Below are 20,486 nucleotides of genomic sequence, written 5' to 3' on the forward strand. Positions count from 1 at the left end.
TATTCCCAGCTTCTCCCATCCAGGAACTAGCCAGGCCCCACCCTGCTGACTTCTAGCAAACATTGAAGGAACAAAAAGGGATGTGAGCAGTTTTCTGAGAGTCCATGTTGAGCAGCAGTGGAGGCTGGATGTGAGGAAGTGGAGGTGGATCAGCTGATGCTGCTTTGTTGGCTTTAGATTCAGATCCAGGATCAGGTGAGCTCAATCAGTCCATGAAGCAACTGGCAGATAGTTTGAAAGCATCAAATGTGAGCAGAATCCCAGAAGAGCTGAGTCATTTGTGGTGCTTTAGAAGAGAAATCCAAAGTGATGCAGGTTTGTTCTGTGTGGTCTCTGCACTCCTTCATGTTGGAGCTGAGATCAATCAGAAGGAAAAAGCTCAAAGTTTTCATGTGAGGCTGAAACAGACGCTGCTGATGCTGCTTTTAAAGTGAGCTTGGCTCCATGAACCAGTTGAAGATTCTCTCTGAGGGACTTTTAGTTGAGATGTTTGCTGCTGCTGATGATCCATGCAGAGCACATCTTTAGTCCCAGCATCATGAGGAGCATTAAAGAAGGAAACATGGATTCATGTGGAACATTTACAACAAGCACACCAACACTGTCAAACATTTGAGGGAGAAAAGCCAGTGAGTCTTTCTGCACTTAACTTTATCTGACAAGAAAACAAGCAGAAAAGATGGAAGTAGAAACGGCAGAGGAAATCTCTGAGAGAGATTTGTGTAAAAGGCTGTAAAAAGCAGCTTTGGATCTTGAAGAATCCTCAGATCGGCTCATTTCCAGTCTGATGAGGTCAACACCCAGACAGCTTTAATTTGAAGGGACTGAACAGGAAAACAGTGAGACTTTTGACTTCTTTCAAAGCTGTTTCACTGGAATCATGTTTTAATACGAGTCATTTTAAATACAGACACATGAAATGAAAGAAAACACTCATTAAATCAATACTGAGCGTGTAATGTTGAATGAACTGATCCATCATCTGGTGTTTGATCTCATTTATAATTCACAATAACATAAAATACAGCTGTAGTCATTAAATTCAGACATTTAAAATCTAAATAAACACATTTTTTAATCAATGAAACCTTTAATTCATTGAACACAGAAAACCATCCTTTAATGTCTTCCCTTAAAATGAGCAACATTTTTAAAATATAGCTGCAAAGTAAAAGTTTCACACTAAAGATGAATCACTGATGAACATTTAATGGCATTAACTCAATTATTATGAGGAAACAGAAATCCATTTCTAGTATTTCTATCAAATATATTTATGTCTGTAAAATATCCTGGACATCAATAAAAATGTCTGCAGAGTGAAATATATGAGTCCATCTAAATGGCTCCTTGTATTGGTGCCACACTGGCCAATCACTGGAGACAAAACATGAATGAAGAATTCAGTGTCCTGGAAAAGGTGAACTCCTCGTCTGTGACACCATCCTGGATCCACGGTTCAAAGAGGTTGGCTTTAGCAATCCAAAGGCTGACAGGGAGTGTTCTAGCCTTATTGAAGAGTCAACAGAAGATGTTCCTCTGGAGAATTCAGCAACATCTACCAGTGAAGAGAACTACAACTTGTGGGCTTTGCTGGACAGCATGTAGAGTCTCAGCACCACACCGGCTGTAGTGGAGATCCAGAGGTTTGTATATGGAGTACTGCTGGAATATCAGCTGTTTCATTCACTCAGTCATTCATTGCCTTTCTGTGTGTCTCAGGTATTTAAATCATTTCACGGTGAGAATTGATTAGGTGTGGATTTTTATTACCATTTGTAATAAATGTAATCTCAGTATTATCCTGCAGTGGCCTCGGGTTATTTCCTGATATCGCAACTTCATGCCAGAAATTCATTAATTGGTGACTGATGTGCCATTTCTCAAAAGCTGAGTGACAAAGATAATGCTGCAAAGTCCCTTCTTGCTGATATCATCTTTTAAATAGACCAGGCCCATGTAACCTAACACCTTGGTGGGAATGCACTCAGTCAAGCCTTTTGTTTCTGCTCACATACAGTTTCTTGTGTGAGATAAGTATGTCCTGGCTGCAGAGAGAACAACAAGGCCTTAAAAGCGTGAATGAGACATCGACTGTCAACGCCTCGGTTTGTCAGATTCTTAACCAGATTCGTGCTCAAGCAGCGCCAAAGTTGACGAGAATGAACATTGTAAACAGCAGTGTGTACGTGTGGTGGCTTTCCAGTAAGATATGGTTTCTGATATCACATCATCCCAGACTAATATTCAGACTATTAGTCAGGATGTGATGAGCTGAGCTGGTGCCTGCTGTGATTCATGTAGCAGCTTCTGAATAGGCAGCATAAATGTTATGGCACAGAGGATGTGAGTCAGGACAGAGAGAATCCAGTTCACTGGGCCATTACTGCAGACCTGGGTGTTGGGAAGGTTTTTTCCCCTATAAATAAGACTAACTAGTCACAAGATTCAGTGTTTGAGGGACAGCTAGTTCTATAGTATGGACGCACAGAAGGCACAATGTTAATGCTCTGTTTGGATCACTTCATGTATTACATTAAGGTGATAGTTTTAAAAGTTCAGTTAAAAAACCTTTAAAATCTGTATGTTTTTTTAAAGTAAAATAACAACAAATATCTGTAATTTTTAGTTTGAAATAAAAGTGCATTTTTACATTCACACATTATATAATAATAAATTATTATTTGTATAAAATATCATTTTTGTGTGTTTCTCTTTACAATCAACATGTAAATTAATACTTTTTTCTAGGATTTTACTGGAAATTATTGGTAGTTTAACAAAAAAAAGTGAAGTTATGTAAAACAGTTTTAGAATATGTAGAATGTTTTTATTTTACAATTTAAAAATTGTGTAAGATAATAAAATGTTACATTTTTAGGATTTGGATATCTTTAAAATGTTGTTTTGTTTTGTAGTTTTTGTGTGTTTTGTTGATTTCAATCATTTAATTCAGTAGGTACTATTTTACAGCCAAATGTTATAAAAGGACAAATCACAATTAAAAAAAAACAGACTTTTGATGTGGACATTTTGCGCAGCCTGTTTTTCACAGTTAATATGTGAATTTTAAAAATAAATCTGGGATTTTTCCTCGTTATTATTTGTAATTCTGTAAAATGATTAACTATTGCACTATTTTTGCAAAGCCAAAAATAATGCAAAAACTTCCAGTCTTCACCATAGTTATTATTGAAAACCAGCATTATGAACTAAAGTGGTTGTTCAGTGGCTAAATCTGCATCATGCATGTGCTGAGCCACAGGTTTGTGCAGAGCAACAGGTCAATCAGAAAGCGACCCTCTTCTCTTTGTTGTCCCTCATCCTCCCAACATGCTCTGGTTGGTTCCTTATTTCACTTCAAATCTTTTGACTGCATCTAAAGTTCTGCTTAAAGCTCATTTGGGGCAGTTGTCCTACTCAGGCACTCATCAGCGGTGCTGGGAGGTGATACATCCATCTGCGCCTGTGACGGCCGCTAATCCTTGACAACTGTGCCCCTCTGGCACCGTATCCGTTGCACTGCTGCTTGTGTGATACAATAGGCTCCCATCCTTTGTCCTTGAAATTGTTTGAATTAGCACAACGGCGGGGGCTGGGGTTGCAAACATCAGAGTTACTCAAAAGGATTGACAAAATCACATGAGCATGATAGCTTGGAGGTGGTAGACGTGTTTGACAGATAATCAGTAGTAAAATCGATACAAGTGACAGATATAGAATCAGTGCAGCCCTTTGAATGAGTCTAACTTTGGACCTCTGCTAGTGTGCTGTGCAGCACAGTGGACAATGTTTGATCAGTGCTTTATGTCAGAACTGATCCCCTGTAGAAGATGGACTTGTAGTGTGTTTTTAAGGGATCACTTCTATTAAAATCTGGCCTAAGTTGCCTTATACCTTTATACCTTATTTACCTTTATGAAACATGTTTGCACTTTTATTCAAATCAAATTAAATCAAGCTTTATTGTCATTTAGCTGTAAATACAGCAGAAGTGCACACAAGATGAGCAAATGTTTCTTCAGGATCCAGTTTGAAACAATTAAACTTTATAGTAGAGAAATAAAACTTCACTTAATTTTAGTTCATGTTTTTCTACTTCATTTATCTTTAACATGCTAATTTTCCCAGACAGAGCTATACAATGCCGTACTACACTATAAACATTTACAAAATGAACATTGAGTTAAAGCTTTGTGTTGGTGCACAATGTTGTATTATATTACACCACTAACACATCATTCTGGGACGTTAATGTTCATGCTTTTAATCTTGTTACTGCTTTAGAACTGCTAACTGCCTGATTTACTCTAAAGAAGCTTGTGTCTACATTTATTCACTTAATTTAAAGTCATTTTTTCTATTCCATTTATCTAGTGAATCCTTTTTAATAAGTCCTTAAAATGTGTTGTACTGTTTATGATTGATTTCTTTCTTTTATTTCAACTTTTTTTAAAAATAGATTTATAAACCTATTGTATTTTGACTGATGCACAACAACACAACAAGCCCTCAAAACAAATTTTTCACTTCCAGCACTCATTGCAAAACTCTCAAACCTGTTGTGCTTGTTGATCCATGATCCACTGAACAAATGCTAAGTCGGTGTGTGTGGCTGCATGTATGAGTGTGTGCTTAGATAAGCCACACGCAATCACTCGTCCCACCACCAAACTTGCAACATGTCCTAGTTGGACCTTCCAGCAGCCACTGACACTGTCACATTCTGTGACAAAGTGTTTAGTTGTGTCTGTTAAACCATCACAAACACTAAGCACACAACACTTCATGACCAGCACACATGCGATGGCCAGGAATCAAACCCGGGTCAACTGCTTGGAAGGCAGCTATGCTCACCACTATACCACCATCGCTATGAAATGGACTGTTTTTGTGTGCTCTCAGGAGTTCAAATGGATAAGAGAAGTAGGTGCAGAGAAAAGGGAGGAAATGAACATCAGCCAGAAGCCCTGATCTCTGTCACGACACACTACATCTTAGTATTTTCTACAGCAAAACAACCTGATGAAAATGAAACTAAATCTTGAATCATTCTCGAAACAACTTCCACATAATGGGAAAGTGATATTGATGAGCCTATTGATTCCACATTCCCATGGTCTGCAGTCTTTTTTTATAACTTTCTTTTCAGACTTTGGCTAGAGTCATTTTGTTGTTTATAGCCTGTTTTATATTTTGAACTGCTGGTATTGATTTCAGATTGTCCTTTGGTGCGCTGCAATTATACAGGGCAAACTAACTTTATTTTGTTCTGTTGTTGTGTTATAACTTAGTACTGTGTTTGATGATCTCTGTCAGATGAGAAGATGAGGTGGAGGACAGTGGAGGAAGTTCCATGGTGTAATGGTCATCATTCTGGGCTCTGGATCCTGGTGTCCCTGGACTTAATGGAGATGATAGGGGATGAAAAGTTGTGTGCATTTTTCTGACCACCAAGCCTGTCCTCCAGTACCCACCAACTTTAACCTCCACCAACAGGTGAGCAGAGACTCTGCTGACCTCAGGAGAGCTGCACGGAGCAACAGGGAGAGATGGAGCTCCAATATTTAAGTGATTAGATAAATGCGTAAAGCAAGGGTGGGAACACGACAGATGATTGTATGTGAAGCCAAATTTTGCGCTTTCATCACACAGAACAGAAAGCAGCAGGACAGGAGTTGTCATGGCCGAGCGGTTAAGGCGATGGACTAGAAATCCATTGGGGTCTCCCCGCGCAGGTTCAAATCCTGCTGACAACATTTGACTCTTTTCTGCAGTGACAATCTATGAAATAAGAAGAGATGATGTTTAACTGATGATCTCATAATAAGCGTGTGAGAAAGTCCTGATTTGAATATCATGTCATTTCTGCACAGGCACTCACCTTTGATATAGAGGATGTGAGTGATGCTTTCAGTTGTCATATGTTTCCTTCTACAGTGCATGTATGAGGCCCCAGCTTCAGACTCTGACATCTCCATCAGTGTACTTCTTCAAGAATTTAAACCCACCAGGACTATCCAGATTACATTTAACTCTGTAAATAAACATTTTTCAGCCTGTTCAATGTTATAAATGTTGTGTTGGGCCGTTAAAGGAGGTTTTCCTCACATTTTGGTGTATTTTAACCCTTCCATGGTCTAAATTCTTTGAACAGATCTTGTGCTGTAATCAATGTCTAACTGAGTTTTTATTTTCATTGCAGTGGTTGATTTTTCCTGAACAAGATCAATGATTTTTTAATACATCTTTCTCCACTTTTATTTGCTCTACCTGTGGGTTTCAACTATTATAACTTTTTTTATTCAATAACACACTAATAACACACTTTGATCTTCATGTTTGTTTGCTTATTTGTTGAAAAGTGGGATTTAATTTTCCATGTTGGATAATCACAGCTTTTTTTATTTGGACAATGTTTATCCTCTTCCATTGCAAAAATGAATTGTTAAAATGAAAATAGAAAAAAGATCTTTTGTAAAGCAGTAAAACTAATGTTTTTATTTTTGTTCTGATCTTTTTCTCGCCATTTTCAATTATATTCAATTAAAATATGCCCTGAAAGCAAATATAAAGAACTACAAAGACTGGAACAAAAAATACATTTTTTTTTGTCGTGAAGACTCAGAAACAAAACTTCAAAATAATATTTTGTGTTTTAATTTATATCTGTTCTTATTATCACAGTCAGTGACTGAGTAAAACATGAACAAAATAAAGTTATAACTTGAACTTCTTTCAAACTGATTTTTCTCTGAACAATAAAAATAAAGTGTGAGGTCAAAGTGTGACGGTTTGATCAACATAAACTACGAATATCCTGTTGAAGCGCGATAGAAGCGTCAGAGCAGCAGATTGTAAAGTCTGGTCCAGATAAGGAGCTCTACAGTGAGGCTGACCGTCCATCATAGCTGTCTAACCTGGACCTCACATCTCTGAAACCGTTGGAGCTCATTTTTAATCAGCTTCATCTGGATAAACTGACCACACATTGGACATTTTTACAACCACTTTCTCATCTCAAATCATCTGAAAACTACATTTTGTGTCACAATAACAGCAGTATTCCCAAAATACTTGTGTTTCCTCTGAAAGTTTCCTCCTCGGTCTTTGCTGCTGGTCTAAATGCATTCCGGGTTATTTGGCTCCAAGTCCTCACTTGTCTGGTCTGATGATCCTCCATAATGTGGGCGGAGCCAGAACACATCCAGGTATTTCATTGGTTCTTGATCAGATGCTGCTTTGAACTGGATCAGTACTTGGTCTCTGATGACGGTTTATAAGAACACCAGAACTTAAAGGGGAACTTCGTTTTTTTTTTTTCAACCTGAGGTCTGTTTTCATTTGTCATTTCATACATGTGAGTGATGGAGAAATGAATTTTCGACACAGCTCCAGTATTTAGCCAGGCAAGCAGCTTCGCAGCTCAGCTAGCGAAAAGTGTGGGGCATTTTCACGAGAAAACGTGCGATTTCACGAGAAATCGCACGATAGCTCGCGTGATTTCGTAACGAGATTTGCTTTCTAGCATCCAGAGCTTTGGATACAGACCACAACAAATAGCAATCGCCAAGTAATGTGGAGGTTTTCATTCACTTCTCATCTGTTTTATGTTGTAAATACCAGCGGTATTTTCTCTTAAACTTTTTTGGAATTAAATGTAATCTAGATGGAAGATTTTCTGTGGAATTTAAGTGTTTTCTCAGTAGCATGACTGTTAGGAACCATTTTAGCTCCTGTTAGCACCTTTATTTATCCCATTGTGTGGTTTCCAGACTTTATGCTAAGCTAACTGGCTGCTGGCTGTAGATATGTGCTGTCAGTCTCATCTGTGAAACATTAGCATTACATTTTTTTTTAAAGATTGCTTAAGCACGGTTTTGAAAACAGGGCTCAGAATTTCAGATCACTACACACAATTAACACAACCAAACACACAATATGAACAACACCTCAGGTCCTGTGCAAAATAAAACATACCATTCAAACAAAACCTTCTTATGTTACTACATGAAACACACACATTTCATTAGGATTAATTCTGTCTGAACCAGATACACACTGCTGTGTTTAACTTCAAAAACTTTTAGCAGTTCTACCTCTCAGTGGTTAGATGACTGTCAGTGAAGTACACAGAGAAAGTACAAATACACAACATGGTAAATTCACCAAACACAACACAAGATCAGTGAAAAAGTCTCCTGTGACGATTAATGGCTGCTGGTTAGAGCTTTCATGTTTTCCTGAAGCAGAAGTTTAATTCAGTGTCACTCAAAGCCTGCTGAACCAGTCACATCATGATGTCTCCTGGCTTCGTTTCATGCAAATGATAATTCAGTTCTTTTTTAAGGCCACCAATTATCCAAAATGGCCATCCCCAGCACATGAACACGGCAGCTCTTGCAGGTCAGTTGGTGTGCAGGTTAACAGGTTGGATCCAATTTTAGCAGACTTGAGCAGAAAACAGTCTACTGACGCAAACATGAACGTTCAAAAGTTTGGGGTCACTTAGAAATGTAAAACATGAAAACACAACTTTTGAACGGTGGTGCATGTAGATCTATAAAGTCCTCTCCAGTACTCGCTGCAGCTCAAGCACACCAGCTCACCTACGACCGCTCAAACACTGCGTTATGATTTCCATATCCTTCTGTACACTACCGTTCAAAAGTTTGGGGTCATCCAGACAATTCCATGTTCTCCATGAAAGCTCCCACTTTTATTCATGTGCTAACATAACTGCACAAGGGTTTTCTAATCATCAATGAGCCTTTCAACACCATTAGCTAACACAATGTAGCATTAGAACACAGGAGTGATGGTTGCTGGAAATGTTCCTCTGTACCCCGATGGAGATATTCCATTAAAAATCAGCCGTTTCCAGCTACAATAGTCATTTACCACATTAACAAGGTCTAGACTGGATTTATCATTTATTTAATGCTATCTTCATTGAAAAAACTGATTTCAAGAAAAAGGACATTTCTAAGTTACCTCAAACTTTTGAACAGTAGTGCATATTTATATGATGTCATTTTAAAAAAAAATTAGACACGTAAGATGAAATAATATTGATGATAGCTCGTGTCCTTGTTCCTCTTTTAGCACACATCACACAGTATTACAATGAATAAGAACATTCAATCATCAAATACAATCATTTTCATAACAAGCTGCTGTGGAGGCAAAACCTTTTTGTTCTTTGCAATAACTCTTTTGTTCTTTTATTCAGAGGTCTAAAGGTACAGGTGACACAGAGTGCAAAGCAGTCTATGTGTCAAGTCAAACTGGAAGGAGCTGAAAACTCAAAGGAGAAGGACGACCCGGGCAAGATGGCGACGGGGACGGTCGTGTGGTAATTTTTCCCTGGTGAAACCCTGAATTAAATAAAACAGGACCAACTGCCAACCCAAAAACAGACTCCGTGACGACTAAAAAGACTGCGACGAACTTTGTTGTGCCTTAAAGCAGGTGAATTCTGCAGCATTTATAGACTTTAAAGACTCATGAATGCTAACGCTAAAGTAGCTAATGCTAATGCTAAAGTAGCTAACGCGCTCATTTCCCACGACTACTGTGCTCTCGACGCCATGGATTCGGATGTCAAACGATTGAGAAACGCCCTTGCTTCGCCTGGAAAGACTCCACAGCCCCCAAAGAAGGTAAAAACTAACAACGATGCCTCTGATGCCAACCTGGGTTCTGCCTCCATTGCAGATGTCTTAAAAGCTATCCACTCTCAGTCCAGTGAGATCCAAGCTCTGCATGCTCTCATCATTGGCATGAAGTCAGACCTCCAACAAAACACCATTGCCATAGCAAACATCAACAAATCTCTTGAATTTAATTCTGCTGAAATACAAGAATGCAAAGAGAAAAACAAACAGCTGCAAAATGAAGTGAATGTCCTTAAAGAGAAAAATGATGTGCTGGAAAAAAAGGTAACGGTGTTGGAAGAAAAAGTGTCTGATGCTGAAAGAAAAAATGGGATTCATCCTGGATACTGTACATCATCTTGGACGACCCAACACCACCCACCCAAGGCAGATCATCATGCAATTCACTATGAGGATCTACAGAGACGAGCTGTGGAAGGTGACGTACAACAACAAAATCTGCAAAGAGCGCGGCTTCTCATTTGCCCAAGACTTTTCCAAAGATGTGCTGGAAGCAAGAGCGGCGGTGTGGCCTAAAGTTGATGCTGCCAAGAGAAGAGGAGACAAGGTTGTGTATCGTGGTCGGTATGCATACATCAATGGTCAGAGAGTCACACCATGATGTTTCCTGGTCCTGAAGGTTCATACAAAAAATGTTTACACTCAGGGTTTTGCCACTCTTTGTTACTGTTGGTAACTTATCTGTGAACTTCTGAACAATTAAGCTCCTTTTTGTTTGCTTGTTTTAAAGCTGTTGTTTTTTTCATGGTTGAACTTAAAAGCTCGCTTTCTTTTTTATCTGTGAATGCAAGGGGTCTGAGAGACTTGACAAAACGTAAAAGTCTCTTTTTATTCTGCAAAGGGAAAAAAGCACAAATCTTTTTGTTGCAGGAAACACACTCAAAAGAAGAAGACAGTAAATTTTGGACTCAACAATGGGGTGACAAAACTTTTTTCAGTCACGGCACTTCTAAATCAGCAGGTGTAGCTATTCTCCTCAAAAACTTCCCTGGTCAGATAATATATAATGTGGCAGATGAAAATGGTCGTTGGCTGATTCTTATTGCAATTATTGACAATGTGAAAATAATTGTGGTAAATATATATGGTTCTAATAACATTAGTGAGAACAGGCGTTTACTTGATGAATTAACATTCCATCTAGATGATCTTAAAGTATCACACGCTACTGAAAATGTAATAATAGGAGGAGATCTTAACTTAGTTAATGATGATTTCTTAGATAGATTCCCGTCTAGATATACTTCTAGCCATCCTAATATCATATTTAATAATTTTTGTAGTGGTTTAAGTCTCACCGATGCATGGAAGTATCTTAATCCTGGAGTAACTCAATTTTCCTGGTTTGGTTCAAACTACAACTCGAAATCGAGAATTGATAACTGGTTGATTTCTAATACCTTACTATGTTACAACATCAAGTCTACTATTTCAGCAGCTCCTTTAACTGATCACAGTGTCATCTCTCTACATGTTGAATCAAAAACTAAAATCTTTTCAAACAAATTTTGGAAATTTAATTCAAGTTTGCTCAAAAATGATGAATATTGTCAAATGATAAAATCACTTATAAGTGAAATTGAATCTTCTGAAGAACTTTCCACTCCAGCTAAAAAGTGGGAATTCCTCAAATTCAAAATTTGTGAAGCTTCTATTTCTTTCAGCAAAAAACACAAAAAAGAACTTGATCAAAAAGAATTAAACATTATAAATCAACTAAACAGTCTTTGCAGCAAACAAATGTTGAGTGAAGATGATAAACAAACAATATTAAAATTACAGTCAAATTTAGAAGAAGGTGAGAAGAATTCAGCTTATTTCTGTGGATTAGAAAAAAACAGGCAGGAAAAAAACAATGTGAAATCTTTGTTAATCAACAACAAAGAAATTAGTGATAATAAATTAATATCAATTGAAACCTACAAATTTTACAGCAATCTCTATTGTTCAAAATTCTCTCAATCTGATTGTGAAACGTTTCTACAGAATGTTGCTCAGCATATTCCAAAAATTGATGAGAAATACAGAGACAGCTGTGATGGACCCCTCACAATTGCTGAACTTGATGCTGTAATCAACCGATTAGCACTTAACAAATCTCCTGGTTCAGACGGCCTCACAGCAAACTTTTACAGACACTTCTGGATGGAAATTAGAGAATTGCTGTTCAATGTTTTTCTAGAAATTTTCGAAACTTGCTCTCTCCCAACTACAATGAGACATGGTGTTATAGTTTCTATTCCAAAACCCAATAAAGACCCTGGAATTATAGATAATAGAAGACCCATTACGCTCAGGAACTCTGATTACAAACTTCTAACTTATATTTTTGCATCAAGGCTACAATCAGGACTTTCAAGTGTAATTTCTGAAACACAATCTGGTTTTATGAAAGGAAGATCAATACATAATAATATAAGGTTGGTTATGGACTTAATTGAATATTGTAATCTAATCCAAGACGATGGCTTTATTTTCTTTTTGGACTTTTACAAAGCCTTCGATTCGGTGGAACATCCATTTATTCTTACTGCACTGGAGCGTTTTGGTTTTGGTCTTAAATTTAGAAATTTGGTTTGTGGCCTGTATGAAAACATAAATAGCTGTGTTCTTCTTCCAAATGGTTCTACTCCAAGCTTTAAGGTTGATGTTGGTATCCCGCAAGGTTGCCCAATTTCTCCCTACTTATTTCTTCTGGTTACTGAGATCTTATCCATTTATATTAAACAAAGCGATGATATTCAAAAACTTAATGTACTGGGTACAGAAATTGTGATCAGCCAATTAGCGGATGACACAACATTATTTTTAAAAAATAAGGAACAGTTCCCAAAAGTAATTGAAAAAATTGGAAAATTCTCTAAAGCTTCAGGATTACGTTTAAACATTAAGAAGTGTGAAATTTTTTCTCTTCATGACACCACTACAAAAGAAATATGTGGCATACCTGTGAAATCAGAGATCAAATATCTTGGTTTCCAACTCAGTAAAGACAAAAAAATATGTCAAACTATCAACATTGAGACAAAACTCAAGGAATGTAAAACCAAACTCAACATGTGGCTCCAAAGAGATTTATCAATATTAGGTCGTATATATCTAACAAAGATGGAGAGCTTGTCAAGGTGCATTTACCCTCTTTACTCAAATGCTGTTTCTTCAAATTCAATTAAATCAATAAACCAAATTAATTTTAATTTCATCTGGCGTAATAAACCACATTATCTGAAAAAAAGCCATATGGTCAAAGATACAAATGAAGGTGGCCTAAAAATGATTGATTTAGAATGCCTTAATGGTACATTGAAGATAAATTGGCTTAAATCTTGGCTCAAAAATCAGAGCTCCCTATGGTACTGTATCCCTAACTACATTTTTAAAAAACTGGGTGGTCTAAATCTTTTGCTGGTTTGTGACTTCGAAATTAGTAAGCTTCCTATATCCTTATCAGAGTTCCACAAGCAAATCTTACTGTATTGGAAAATGTTATATGTTCACAACTTCTCTCCACATTTAACAGTAATTTGGAACAACCGATATGTTCTTCATCGTAACAAATCCTTTTATTATGATGACTGGTATAAAAAGAATATTTGGTCAATATTACATCTTATGGACGATGAAGGAAATTTACTAGATTATGAACATTTCTGTGCAAAATACAACTTCACCCCCCCTTTCTTAGATTTTATGCGTTTACGTAGTGCTCTTCCCAAAGAATTTATCTTTTTATCCAAAAATTACCTTGCTCATCAAAAAACACAAGTTAATCTCACTTCTCCCATGATTCATGGAATATCTATTATAGATAAAAAATGTAGTAACTCTCTTATTAGAAAATGTTTTGCAGATGAATTATTTCCTGAGGTACAAAATAAAAATGATATTCTTTCCAAATGTGATAAAAAGACCATTTCAATATTGAGAACAATGTATTTATCCTTTCCAGTTGCTCCTAAGGTCAAGGAAACACACTTCAAAATTATGAACAACATCTATCCTTCTAAAGAGTTACTTAGAATTCGTTTTAATATACAAGAAAACAGTTGTACATTTTGTAATGTTGATATAGAAACAACAGACCATCTTTTCTTTCACTGTGTGACAGTACAAAAGTTTTGGGAAGATTTACAGAAATGGATAAAAGAAATATTTCCTTCATCACCATCCTGTTTCTCAAGAGATGATATAACATTTGGTGTCCTGTTAAATAACAAAAAAGAAGAACTCTGTATTAATGTGATTTTATGTATAGCTAAATTCTGTATTCACAAAAGCAAATGTCAGAAATGCTCACCCAGCTTTTCCTTTTTCAAAAATGAACTTAAATTGTATTTAAAATCGTTGAAATGTATGAAAGGTCCTAAAGCCATGAAATTATTTTCTTATATAGGTGATACCCCACTGGACTCAAGTCAACAACAAAATGACTCCCTTTGAACTAAAAACTGAATTTATTGTTCCGGACTCATACCCTTGCACAATTTGTTGCACTATTGTTTATTTTTTGTCTAATTATCTAATTATTGTTTACCTACTTTATTTTATTATCTCTTGACTTTGTTCCCATTTTAAGAGTTTTTCATGTTTTTCCTTCCAAAGCCATGGTTGTTAAATTGTACAAGTTTATTGTGTATTGTTAATAAAATAAAATAAAAATAAAAAATAAAAAAAAAACTCAAAGGAGAAGCATTTACGCACAGGTCCTACACTCAGCTGGGGCGGAAACAATCTGCGGCTGCAGGTTTACCACCGGCGGCAAAAAAAGGGGACACACGCAGCACTGAGGAGGAACTGAGAATGAATGACCGAGTTCAAACAAAGTGTCCGTGAGTTTCTGTTGGGAAAGGATCAAGATCTGCGGCAAACTGTGCAGGATTGCCTTCATCTCCAAAATCCGGGTTGCAGCCTGTAAGAGCAGAATTCTGGAGACTCTAAAAGACTGTTTAAGCTGCCGATGTGTGCCACTGCAGTATGTGTTAGCATTAGCGTTAGCATTAGCATTAGCATTAGCCACGGAGATCAGCCACGAGCGGCTTGCTGTAAACTTTGTCTGTTTACCAATAATTTTCGTGTGTTTTGTAATTGTTCAGTTGAAAATAAGATTGCAGGCTAATTGGTGCTAATTAGAGGGTTCCAGCTAAGACCAGTGAATTCATCCTGTTTGTAATGGTGGGTTTTTACGATGCCCTTTATTTATTTATTGGATCTGGAAAGGATTGCACTTTAAAAGCACTTTATGCACTTTAAATACTTTTAAAACCATGAAGTAAAAAGTATAAAATAGTTTAAAAAAATGCTCAGAGTAATTTGTTAAACTGTGATTCAAAATCAACTCTTTAAAATGCAGATAAATTCATGTGTGGTATAGTATTGGGTTGAATATTGCTCATGCCATGATTTGTCGCTTCAGTTTATGTGGTGTTGAGGTTGACAAACATAAATTGAGTGGAGTAGCATTTGCCAATGTGGTGAAAATGTCCATGAGGAATGGTTGTTACTATTTGCTGAATACAGTGATGTGAACATTGTCCTTTTGTGTTCTGAAAGCAACTGTCTGATTGATGAGTGGAGTCCTGCTCAAACCCTGGGTAGATGATCATCATTTTTCAAGTGGGGAAACTGCACAAACTCTGAGAAAAATCATCAATGAGAATCGCCTGTCATTGAAAGTGGGAGGACACTTGACGCTATGGGAGAGTGCAAAGAACAGAGAGTGAGAGCTGCCTTTAAACAGAACACTGAGCAGTAAAATACATTCACTAACGTACAGCATGAACAGTTTTCTACCAGCAGTCCTGTCTTGAATCACCTGCAGTAGCATCTTTATGTTCTCTTCATTCTCTTTTTCCATGTCTGTTTTCTGTCTGTGTTCCTTATTTTTAACAGTTTAAGTTCATTTGTATCAGTTTTAGGTGAAACTGAAAAGAGCTAAAAGTGAACTATTGAGTTGAAATGTGTCCTCTGTGTTGGCTGATGAACATATGGGACACTCTGACACTTGTGTATAGAGTGGTATCCTAATGAAGATGTGTTTGATGTGACAGGTGATTGGCAGGAGGAGGAGAGTCTGACGGAGGAGCAGAGGAATGTTGGCAGCCATTTAGTCTGAGCTCAACAACGGAGGAAACATGGATTCTTCACAAAAAGTGAGAAACATACCACTGTAACATTATTATCATTCATTTGTTCTTTAAAACGTCTAAAGTTGCTCCAGTTGGTTAGATGGGCCGACCAAAGCCAGGTGATGTTGGCTGGAGAGATGTAGCTCTGCAGAAGCAGCTGTACTGAGGATATAATGGTGGACTGCTAGGAAGCTGCTTGTTTTTAGTTTGAGGCTGAACTAGCTGCTGATCATACTTTCTGAAAATGTCTTACATGGTGATGAAGATAAGTAACGGAAGAAAAGTCTTGTTTTTCAAGCAAGTTGTTCAGGAAGGTAAAGAGCAGCATTTTCTTTGGTAGAGAATAATACTTTTGAGCATTGTGAGTTTACCAGCCTTTTCCTTGTCAAGAAATTCAGACAGTTGAACCCAGAAGTTTACTTACATTGTATAAACGACACATAACCCTTTTTTTTTAATTTACACGATCTGACATTAAATCTGGCAATGCTTCTCCTGTTTTGTCAGTTAAGATGACCAAAATTATCTTTAAATGCCAGAATAACGAAAGAGAGATTTATTTTTTTTTAGAGAATTTTTATTATTTTATTCACAGTCAGAAGTTTGACACATTAAGATTGCTATGCCTTCAAGATGATGATGTCCTGACTTTGAAAGCTTTTGATAGATTAAGATGTATTTTCAGGCAGACCTCAAACACACTGCTTCCTTGTGTGACGATATTAGAAAATCTAAAGAAATCAGCCAAGACATCAGGAAGACATTTGTGGGCCTCCACTGGTGTGGTTCATCCTTGGGTGCAATTTCCAGATTGCTGTGGTTTGACGTTTATCTGTCCAAACAATTACATGCACAGATCCACACCATGGGAATGTCAAGCCATCCTACTGCTCAAGATGGAGATTGGTTAAGGTTAGGATTGTTTTGGAGGGAAATGTGCTCATCAACCCCAGAACAAAAGCAAACGATCTTGTGAAGATGCTGGCTGAGGATGGCCTGAGTACACCATCCCAACTGTGAAGCATGGGGGTGGCAGCACCATGTTGTGGGAGTGTTTTTGCTGCAGGAGGGACTGGTGCACTTCACAAAATAGATGGCATCAAGAGGGTAGAACATTATGTGGAAATATTGAAGCAACATCAGCCAGCAAATGAAAGCTTGGGCTTAAGAAACTGTGCACTACTGACTTAGAACTGCTTTCTGTTTCACTGTGCCCTCCATATCTGCCTCAGAAACTTCCACAGATATTTGTGAAACCTGTCTATATCTGTCCAAAGGCCAGTGAAATAAATGCCTGTGGGCTTATCCATCAGGTCATCCAGACACTTCAGTCCAACTCCCCTAACATCAGTCTGGGAGACATGAACCACTGCACACTAAAACAGACACTGAGAGACTTCCATCAGTACATCACATGCCCCACTAGATGAGACAAAATCTTTGATCTGTTACAACTAGGCATGCCACGATTCACTCAACTCACGATACGCTTCGAATCACGCTTCGAATCATGTACAACACAAAAGGTAAATGACTGATTTTTTATTATTATTATTATTTCTCTTTTTAGCAGTAGTGTTTTCTCTTATGCTCTTTACAATACAAATTAGACCTAGCAGCAAATGACAAAAAAATTGCATCAGTTCTCTTCTTTTCTTTTTTTTTTGTTTTACAATACTGTTTTTTTCCTATCCTCTTTATACCTGCATAGGAAATGACTGGAAAGTGGAAACTGTTTTGTCAACTCTCAAATCCTGTTTTTTTCCTTTTTTGTTACAATAGGCCTACTGCCTTCTTTTCAATAAATCAGTACAGTATCAAGATTTTTTCCCCTTTATTTCAGATCAAGTTAACTCTATTTAAAACCAGGCATAAACTAAGACATTATACGAACACAACAAAGCTTGTTTTGTTTTATTTACACTCTTTTCAAATAAATACTGCATCAGAGAATGTTTTTTTTTTTTTAATTCCTGAGGTAGACAAGCCAGGCACAAACAAAGGCATATTTATTTTTGTCTGAACAAAAATTGAATACCAATTTAAAATTAAAGCTGCAAGCAGCGATGGACGGGCCCTCGCATCCACGCTGGTCGGTGAATCCACGCACGTCCACCAGGTGGCGCTGTGACTGAGAGTATATGTCGGCCTCTGAATCGCATCTGGACCAGAGTCCAATCATACATGTAAAATTTCAGCCAGACTGTAGCATGTTCAGAGCAGTTATAGAGCATTTCCTGTCTATCCACCAGGTGGCGCTGCGACTGAGAATGTATTTCAAACAGTGGATGTGATCAGGGTTGGACTCTGATCAGTCATGTAAAGTTTAAGGCTGATTGGAAAACGTACAGGCTACTTATAAAGCATTTCCTGTCCATCCAACAGGTGGCGCCATGACTGAAAGGGTATGTTGGCCTATGGAATTGATCAGGATTGCAGTGTGATTACACATGTAAAGTTTGAGGCAGATTGGTGCATTCAGAGGAGAGTTATAAAGCAGCTGTTGTTTCATGGCGAAGCATCAAAACTGTGATGGTCGCCATGGCCACACCATTTGGCTTCTGGTTGAACTTTTGATAACTTTTCATCACCAAGTCCTGCTGTGTGGACTGACAAAATTTCAGGTCTCCTGGAATTATCCCCGAGGAGGTATTCACTCTCAAAAAGAGAAAAATCATCAAAAATCTCACAATCAATCCAAGATGGCCAACTTCCTGTTGGATTTAGGGCATGGCTCCAAGAGGCTTTTTTGTGCGTCCTGATGTGCTCTATAAGCCTCCCAAATTTCATGGATGTAGGTGAAACGTGCTGGGGGGGCTGTTTGTTAAAAATACTGTAGGGGGCGCTGTAGCATGTGCAGTGCCGAGATGCATACAGTGTTGTTCCTTGGGTGAATGGTGATGTGTGTGGTAATTTTAGTGAGCATTGGAGTATTCCTAATCTGTCAGAAAGGGCTTTGTTTTTCATGGCGATATTTGGTTGCTACGGCAACAGCGTTGCATGAAATGTCACACCCTTCACAGTGTGTGATTGTCAAGAGGTGAAGACTCGACTGACCAATTTCCAGGATGATATCACCAAGTTTGGGGCCATTGTACCTGAAAATATAACGCCTTAAACTTACTATTACCAACAGGTGGCGCAATGACTTTTTCAAAATTTATGAGTGTGGATGTGTTCAGACTGGACCTGGTATCCAGCATGTGAAGTCTGAGGCAGATAGGATCTTGTTCAGCTGAGATATGAATCGTTAAATTTTCATGACGAAACATCGAAATTGGTTTGGCCGCCACAGACACGCCCTTTGATGACAAGTCACCATTTTCACTGGGATGCATCATCAATGTGTTCAGCCTGTTGTCACCGCATTTGAAGTGAATATGATCAACCGGGTAACAATAGGGCATGAAAGTGTAAAAGATGTCTATTTCCTGAAACCACAAGGTGGCGCTATGACTGTCAATGAATATCCCTATGTGGATGACATCAGGACAGGACTGTCATCATACATGTAAAGTTTCAGGCAGATTGGAGCATGTTGAGAAGAATTAGACACCACTTCCTGTTTCATGGCGAAGGATCAGTTGTTTGAGGCTCCGCCATGGCCACACCTTTTGGCTTCTGGTTGAGTTTTTGATAACTTTTCATCAGAAAGGTCTGGTGCATGTACTGGCCAAATTTCAGTTCTCTCAGACTTACCCCCTAGGAGCTATTAATTTTGACAAATGTACAGCAAATTCAAGATGGCCGACTTCCTGTTGGGTTTAGGGCGTGGCTGTGATTGACTTTTTGGTGTGTCCTGATGTGGTGCATATGCCCACCAAATATTGTAGCTGTAAATGAAACTTTGTGGAAGTTGGCCTAATGACCACTTTTTCAATTTTGCAAGTGGCGCTATAGAGCCATTTTGCCACACACATGCGCAACTCCCATAAAATATCAAACTTTTCGCCAGTCCTGATGTGCACGCCAAATTTCACACGTTTTGGGATATGATAAGGCCCCCAAAAAGGCAATTCATTTGCCGGGAAAAATTAATTTTGACAATTTACAGCAAATTGAAGATGGCCGACTTCCTGTTGGGTTTAGGGCGTGGCTGTGATTGACTTTTTGGTGTGTCCTGATGTGGTGCATATGCCCACCAAATATTGTAGCTGTACATGAAACATTGTGGAAGTTGGCCTAATGACCACTTTTCAAGTTTGCAGGTGGCGCTATAGAGCCATTTTGCCACACACATGCGCAACTCCCATAAAATATCAAAATTTTCGCCAGTCCTGATGTGCACGCCAAATTTCATGCGTTTTGGGATATGATAAGGCCCCCAAAAAGGCAATTCATTTGCCGGGAGAAAAAAAATAAATAAATAAAAATAATAATAATAATAAACCCTCGGGTTTCAATAGCGTCCTCGGCACCGCTGGTGCCTTGGACAGGCGGTGCCCTTGCACCGCCTGTCCTTCGCACCCTCGGTGCTCGGACCCTAATAATAATAAACCCGAGGGTTTCAATAGGGTCCTTGGCACCGCTGGTGCCTTGGACAGTCGGTGCCCTTGCACCGCCTGTCCTTCGCACCCTCGGTGCTCGGACCCTAATAATAATAATAATTAAAGCTGCAAGCAGCGATGGACGGGTCCTCGCATCCACGCTGGTCGGCGAATCCATGCACGTCCACCAGGTGGCA

At 38.2% G+C, this 20,486-nt stretch overlaps 3 protein-coding genes and 2 non-coding genes across 7 annotated transcripts in view; 3 read left to right on the plus strand and 2 right to left on the minus strand.

Moving 5' to 3' along the window:
* Positions 1-20,486, minus strand: part of LOC127531871 (zinc finger protein OZF-like) — a 199,775-nt gene that overhangs the window by 148,492 nt on the left and 30,797 nt on the right. The gene's annotated exons all lie outside the window — the stretch shown is intronic.
* LOC127531869 (zinc finger protein 665-like) overlaps positions 1-20,486 on the plus strand; it is a 103,961-nt gene that overhangs the window by 73,382 nt on the left and 10,093 nt on the right.
* Positions 4,803-4,874, minus strand: trnag-ucc (transfer RNA glycine (anticodon UCC)). Its single transcript has one exon. It is a non-coding gene; the product is annotated as a tRNA-Gly (tRNA).
* On the plus strand, positions 5,678-5,759 carry trnas-aga (transfer RNA serine (anticodon AGA)). The gene has a single exon. It is a non-coding gene; the product is annotated as a tRNA-Ser (tRNA).
* The window catches only part of LOC127531863 (zinc finger protein 665-like), a 149,680-nt gene continuing 143,539 nt past the window's right edge, over positions 14,346-20,486 (plus strand). The window contains exons 1-2 of one of the 2 annotated variants that reach the window (XM_051942104.1): positions 14,347-14,588; positions 15,228-15,393. The gene's annotated coding sequence lies outside the window, so the exon portion shown is untranslated. Of the gene's footprint in view, positions 14,589-15,227; positions 15,394-20,486 lie in introns of both variants that reach the window. The other variant, XM_051942102.1, reaches the window with a different exon arrangement.

The sequence above is a fragment of the Acanthochromis polyacanthus genome, chromosome 22, assembly GCF_021347895.1.
Source record: "Acanthochromis polyacanthus isolate Apoly-LR-REF ecotype Palm Island chromosome 22, KAUST_Apoly_ChrSc, whole genome shotgun sequence".
Classification (NCBI taxonomy): Eukaryota; Metazoa; Chordata; class Actinopteri; family Pomacentridae; genus Acanthochromis; species Acanthochromis polyacanthus.